Here is a 7297-nt window from a genome sequence, read left to right on the forward strand (position 1 = left end):
TCTTTGCATCGCATATTGCTTTCTTAGCATCCTTACGAGCCACTTTATATATTTTCCAATTATCAAAATTTTTAAAATTAAACCAATTTTTATAACAAAACTTTTTATTTTTAATCTTTTCTTGCACATTTGAATTCCACCACCAACTATTTAACGTTTACTATTTAAAGCAAATTCAAGTGATGCAATGATCATCTTCACTAGACTTACCCCAACCTAAAATCACATGCTTAAGCAATTTTTCAAAATCTTTTGGATGCAGCCTTAAAGACCAAGGGTCCATTTGTGGAATCATTTTCACAGCAAAAAAATGTCATATTTCTTTTTAAGTATAACCTTCTTGCAATTATTTAGAAATTTTATGATAAGAAAGCTATCATACAATTTTTTAAAAGAAAAAAAAAATGTTTATAATTCTATATCAGGCTATCAGCCATCAAGAAAATATGCTTTCCTCTTGATAGGTACAAGTAATTTGCACACATCAAAATATTACTGTAGTCTTATAGGTTAAAATTAATGACATTCAAATACATGTCTTCATTTTTCTAAACCACCCAACACTCCCCACCCCGTACTCCTCTCTCCTGCTTTTAACTGAAGTCTATAATTGTCAAAAACATAAAATTTTTCTGTTATAATGACCATTTTGAAAATTTAAATTTGATCTTCAAATTCTAAATTTTGTTGATGCAAAGCATCCTAATGATCAAGAATGTATAGAAATCATGGTACCAAAGAAATATGCAGCTGTACATTTATTTTCTTTTGTATTTCAAGGACACTGGGATAAAAACTTATTATTGTTGCTGTAATATTTAAAGAACCCTTTGTTGTCGGGTAATTTATCTCATGTTGTATGTTGGGCCTTTAAGTTGTTGGATCATTTCACATATTTGGCGGTTGTGTTATAGGCCTTCTATGATGTACTGTAAAATCATTTTCCTCACCTATTGAACCAAAATCAATTGATGACCCATCTTGATCCCAAACATAAGAATCAAAATCCTAGCTCATATTTGCCTAAGCCAAATTAAGCAAATGAATCCCTCTCTTTCAATATAAAATTCAAGGAGACCTCCGTGATTTGTAGTCCCAAAACTACAAATGTTCTCTCACTTTTATGGGCTCCAAAAGCCTTGTAAGATTTCCAATATTAGCTCTAAAGTTATTGGTCTCCTCTCTTTTCCTCCAACTTCTAAGTTATAGGTGATTTTCCTCGCCTTAGCTCTAAAATTTAAGGAGAATTCTCCAACCCTTAGCTCCAAAACATTGGATCTTTTATCTTCATTTACATGATCTCCAATCAAGTGAGAATGATATTCAATCATAAGTCTCTTCTATTGGACCCAATTCCAATAGGAGTTGCCTCCTCTTTGGCCTCAAAGTCGAAGCCTATTCATTTGGCCCAAATCAAGTAAATAATTCCTCTTCTTAGACCCAAGCTCTAAGTAACATTTTCACTTAACTAAAATAAGAGATCATTCTCCTCTCATGACATTTAAAACATAACCCTTAGATATGCTTTAGGAGCCTCTTGTTTTTTGAACTCACCTTACCCAGGTAGGTTAATTTCACAAAGTCCTAAGTTAAACTCTTAAGTATGTTTACCCTTACTCTAATAGGTAAACATCTCCCTCTTATCCAAACATTAAAAGAAACCTAAAATTCCTAAAAATTATTTATGTTCCTCTTGATACAATGATGAATCATTCCACCCCAAAAGGAGGAATGCATACATCATTGGATCTTAGGATTTTATAAGTAGCAGGCTTGTCTCAAAACAAGCAGTGATTACTCTTATGGGTTCTTGATAACCCTTCTAAATTTCAACTAATAAAAAATAAAATAAAAATTTTAAGTAACAAATAAATTAAAGTGAAACAACCTCTTGGATTAAAATTGAATATCTTTTATTCGCCAATAAAACAAAAACATCACTTGTAGTGTGACATATCATACAGTCAATACACACTTAAGTGCATAGCCCGTAGGTATGCTAGAATTAAAATTTTTCTTTTAAGAGCATGTGTTTGATGTGTATGGTATGATGCTTATTAGATTGTCTACATTATGGGCATTTTCCCTTAAGTGAATAGAATAGAGATATATGATTTTTCTTCAGATGATTAAGCTTAAAAGAGAGTAATTATATATATGTAAGCATGTTTTGATTGTTTACTGGATATATGTTAAAAATGAATTCTTTTCCTACGTTTCTTCACTTGCTTTGAGTGGGAGTGGCTTGGACTTTGTTATACATAAGGCTCTTAGGACAAAACTAATTCTTCAATCAATTAACATGTGAATAATCTAAAATCAATCATAGGATAACCAATTTTCTAAATAAAAAGGAAATTTGCATGACTCACTCTACAAGCTAAGTTTTTAAAATTAAAATGATTATGCATGGTCAATATGTCTCATATAGAAAGCCCTCACTTAAAAATCAAATAGCAAAAAAATCTACATTCAATGAGTTAGCATTTTGCATACCCACTTGGTTAGGCATCTTAGCCTAAAAGTAAAGTTGTAAGTCTTATCTTCTAAATCAAAACAACCCCCTAATCTTCACATTCATTGAGACTAGACCTCATTGTTTTAAAAGCATTTATGTGAGTTTGGCTAGTAGCCTTTTTCAGACAGGTTTATAAATCGAGATGTCGAGATGACTTATGCCTTATATGAAGTGTAGGTTTTGCAAGTCCTTTGCACTTTGTTAAACATAGGTTTGAGGCATTATCCTTCGGTAGTCCTCACCTTAGCTCTAGAATCCGAAGCTGTAGTTGACTCCAATCACCTCATAAGTCCTCATATTCCAGACATTTCCTCCAGCCTATATTGTTGGAATATAAGTCCCAATATTCTAAATCAAATTGGTCAACTTAAACAAAAATTTAATTTCAAAATGTAAAGTTCAACATAAGATATTATGAGTACTACATTTTCTTCATTTAGCTTTCATTACTAAAATTTGATTTAAAGTTTATCACATCTCCCTTGAAATTCTTAAAGATCAAATCTTTGAACAAGATTTTCTCAAATTTAAAAAATAAAAATATTAACAAATGTTTTAATGACTCTTAAAAAATCACTAGCTTAATCAAAAGTATTCTCAAGTAATAAATGCTTGAGATGCAATTAATTTAATGGCTTTCCCCTATATGGCATCTATACCTCAAAATAAAATAAACCCTATTCAACTAAATATTAAATAAAAAAAATCTCTATTAAAAATATAAAATTGTAAGTTTTGTTATTAAGTCTATAACGAAATAATATTTTGTCTTTGTGATTAATAAATCATTTTGTATATCATACTCGATCACAAAATATCTCAATTCATTGAGGATGAAAAAATTTCTCTAACAAAATAGTTGTTGGAACTATAATTAGTTCATCAAGCTATTGAGGAAAACTAGATCGACTAGAGACAAATTAAAAACTTCCCAAGAACATCAATAGAAATATTAGGACTCAAAGCATCCAAAGTATACAATGGTTTAATAATAATAGTAGCAAAACATACAATGCTAAAATGCTTCAGAAAATGATAAAAAATATTTTGTTCAACCTCGTAGCTTTGAAGGATGAATATTGAGATATAAACAGAAACAAAGCAATAAAATGATTTGATGATTAAAACATAAAGGGGATAATCAATCTTTTCATCTACTTCGAAGAAATTCATAAGAAGCTACCCTTGCAACTTGGGCACAAAATCATGGAAAGCAACTTGGGCACAAAATCATGGAAAGTTCAACGAAATAATACTTCTTGAAATTTTGATTAGTCCAATCTTTTGATGGAGATTGCCAATAATGGGGGCATGCATTACTAGGGTAAAATCGAAAAATCAAACAATGTTGAATCACTTATTGAATATGCACCAGAAAAAAACCATGAAATCCTACTCTCCATACCAACACCTCTCCTTTTGTAGATGAATAAGTGACTCTATTTTACTGGTTTATTTCAATTGTTAAGAATCTGTTCGATTATTAGTTCACAATTTTAACTTTCCTTGCTTTTTGGTTTCAATTTTTATTTTTGTAAAGCCAATCCAACAAAAAATCAAATTATATCACTTTCTTCAAATATAAAACTAATAAAGCCATATAGCTAAACAAGTGATATGAAGATCAACACCGATATAATTTACTCAAGGTGCCAAAATTATAAATTTTAACAAAGATTATCTGATGGTCTTTTAATATATGTTATTGAAGGTAAAGATAATTAGATTTATTCTTAAAAATAATTACATTTTAGTTTATTCAAAACCAAACCAAAGTTCATTTCACTTTGGTTTAGTTTGACAATAATTTGCCAGGCTCTATTTTTTGAATTTTACAACCGAAATCAAATCTAATTCGTAAACCAAACTATTTAATTTTTAAACCATATTTAGCCAATATTGGTAATTCTCATATCACACTATTATGATTAAAGAGGCATCCACAACACTTTATAGATGCATTAAGGCTCCGAAAATTTGCTCCACGGCTTCTCCGCGACCCCTTTCCTTTTATGGGTTGTCGAGAGAGTATTAACGTTAGGTTCCGAGGCAAATTTTCAGAAGGCAGATTGAGTTTTAAATAAGACATTACCCAAAGATTTCGACATCATTTTACAATGACTTTATGATCTGAGTTCACGTTTCCTATAAGTGTAAGCCCCTATAGTTAATTTACCCCTTCTAATAGCGAGAGAGAACTTTCAATTAAGGCTAGTCGTCAAACAGATACGTAGTATCCGACATATACTAGCAGCATGTTTAGGAATTTAAACTTTAATATTTCAAATTCGAAATTAACCAACTTGCACTTGAAGCAGATGATGGGGGGAATGATCAAAGACTCGATTTTTGACCTCTGTGTAAAGAACCAAAAGAAGAAAAAAATCCTGCATACCTTGCACGGTCGAATCCTCCGCAAATCCTGTTGAATCGGCGTCGTTTGCGTCATTTCCCGGAATTCCTGCGCAAGACATGCTCAATCGTACCCAAATCCCGTCGTTAAATACTGAACCAGTTGAAGCCTTTGGGAGCTCTTCTCCTGTTGAAATTATTTGCAATCTCCCTCACAACCGAAGCCCTTCCCATTCGCGATCTCCCTCACAACCTGAAGCCGACCACTTCTACATCAAGTAACTCCACCTTCTACGACCAAATCCCCTGCTAGATCACCCCGTCTTCCCGATCTCCACAGAGAGAGAGAGAGAGAGATACCAAACCCTTACCTCACTCGTAACTGAGCTCCTTCCTCCCATCTCCACCAAGCCGCTCGATCCAACTCTAGCAGCGCTATCCAAACCCCACCCGACCCCTTTTGATTCGCTGCTCCAGAGAGAGAGAGAGAGAGAGAGAGAGATGTAGATAAACCTTCATCTTTACCTTTCTAATCCTCGTATTGCCGAACAACCCTTCCCCTCAAATTGTTTGGTTTCTCCCTTTTGCTTATAAAAATGAGATGTTTTGGTGTGGAAAAGATTGTTGAAATTGTGAGTAAAAACTCTACAAAAACTTGAGGGTTTCTTCTTGGAAAAGCTTGAGAGCTTGTTCCATCCCCTTCTTCTCTTCTAACCTATTCTTCTTTACGCAAGTTCCACTCCACTTGTATCCTTCTTCTTGAGCTCTGGAAGTATATGTTGTCTGAAATTTGGAGACATTTGCCGGAAGAGTTTGGAAAGGACGTTGGACTCTTTTGCAGTGGTGGACCCTTGGTTTACAAGCCTAAACACAATTTTCTTAAATTCCTACTTTCGTTGCATGTGAGGAGACTGCTAGACAGTTATACTGAGGATAGTGTTTTTATATTTTTATTTTGTTTTTGTTCGATTTGGCTTTTGTTTTTCCTAAGTTTATTTGGATGTTTGCAAGTTACAATTGAATCGAGTTTGACTTAAGCCTTGTCCCGGTGTTCTCTAATTTGTCTCTTTACTCTAGTTTTTGCTCGCATCAAAGTTGGTATCATAGCGTGTTAGGAAATCCTTGGTTTGTGAGTCCCTTGTTTCTTTTGAGTTCTAAAATGGCTAATAATCCGAGGGAATGATAAAATGTAATGCAACAATTAGTGGATTTGCAAAATCAGATGAATGATATGGCTAATACCCTTGCTAATCTTAATGTTAATCAGCAACATGTTCAAACATCTGAAAGCGAAGAAGTCCCTAGGAATCAAAATAGGAGACAACAAAATTGGGATTTTGGGATTAAAATTGACGTTCACAACTTTGAGGGTAAGTTGCAACCTGATCTTGACTTGAGAAAATGGATCAATTTTTTGATTGGAAAGAAATTCCTGAAAATCGAAAGGTGAAATTTGCAAGCTTAAAATTAAATGGTCATGCTCTTACGTGGTGGAAAAATTTGCAAAACAATAGACTTAGGCGAGGCAAAGAAAAAATACAAAACTGGGAATGGAAGAAAGAAAAAATGAGAGGAAAATTTTTACTGTCTGATCACGCACGAACTATATTTCAAGAATTCAATAATTTGCGACAAAGAACTTGTTGACCTTTGTATAAAGAAACAAAAAGAACAAAAAAAAAAAAAAAAGCTAACCTGCAAAAAAATTCAGCTAACCTGCAGACCGTCGGATCCACGAAGTCGTGCCGAAATCCCGCTGCAAACGGCGCCGCTCCGGTCAATTTCCCGCAATTCCTGCAGAAATCTCGCGATCTCGCCTCGGTCGTTGCTCGGATCGCGTCTATAGAATGAAGCAGAGCCCTGCCTTCAGTCGCTGCTCTTCCACGCTCGGTTCCACTCACGATTCCATTCTCCGCTCTCTGCTTCTTCCTCCGTAAGCTCCCGACCTCCTCCCGTCCGACCTCTTGCTTCTCCGATCCAGTGAGGAAGACACACACACAGAGAGAGAGAGAGAGAGAGAGAGAGAGAGAGAGAGAGAGAGAGAGAGAGAGAGGAGGAGCTCTCTTGCATACCCGATCCCTCTGAAGCCGCCAACCTTCTCCCAGAGCTCTGGCCGAACCCAACCGACCCCATCCTGCCGAGCTCCTCTTGCCGACCGGCTCTCACCCGCCTCCCTCCTTCCTGTTCCGATCGGAAGCTACGACATTTTGAACGGAGACAAGAACGGGAGCTCGCGTGTAGTGAAGGACATGGACTTGGTTTGGATAACAAGACTTGGACTTAAACTTGGACTCTCATTTGAACTAGAACTTGTACTCAAACAAGAGTAGAGGGCTTGAACAAGACTACAAGAACTTGATTGAACTTGAAAGAACAATACATAAGATCAAAAGGAGCTTTTAAAAAAAAAGGATCTTAAATTGAATC

The 7297-nt window shown here is 34.8% G+C and overlaps 1 protein-coding gene across 1 annotated transcript in view; it reads right to left on the reverse strand.

Annotated features, from left to right (window-relative positions):
• The window catches only part of LOC110106912 (3-hydroxyisobutyryl-CoA hydrolase-like protein 3, mitochondrial), a 137355-nt gene that overhangs the window by 1264 nt on the left and 128794 nt on the right, over nt 1-7297 (reverse strand). The gene's annotated exons all lie outside the window — the stretch shown is intronic.

Source organism: Dendrobium catenatum, unplaced genomic scaffold (assembly GCF_001605985.2).
Source record: "Dendrobium catenatum unplaced genomic scaffold, ASM160598v2 fragScaff_scaffold_922, whole genome shotgun sequence".
Taxonomy (NCBI): domain Eukaryota; kingdom Viridiplantae; phylum Streptophyta; class Magnoliopsida; order Asparagales; family Orchidaceae; genus Dendrobium; species Dendrobium catenatum.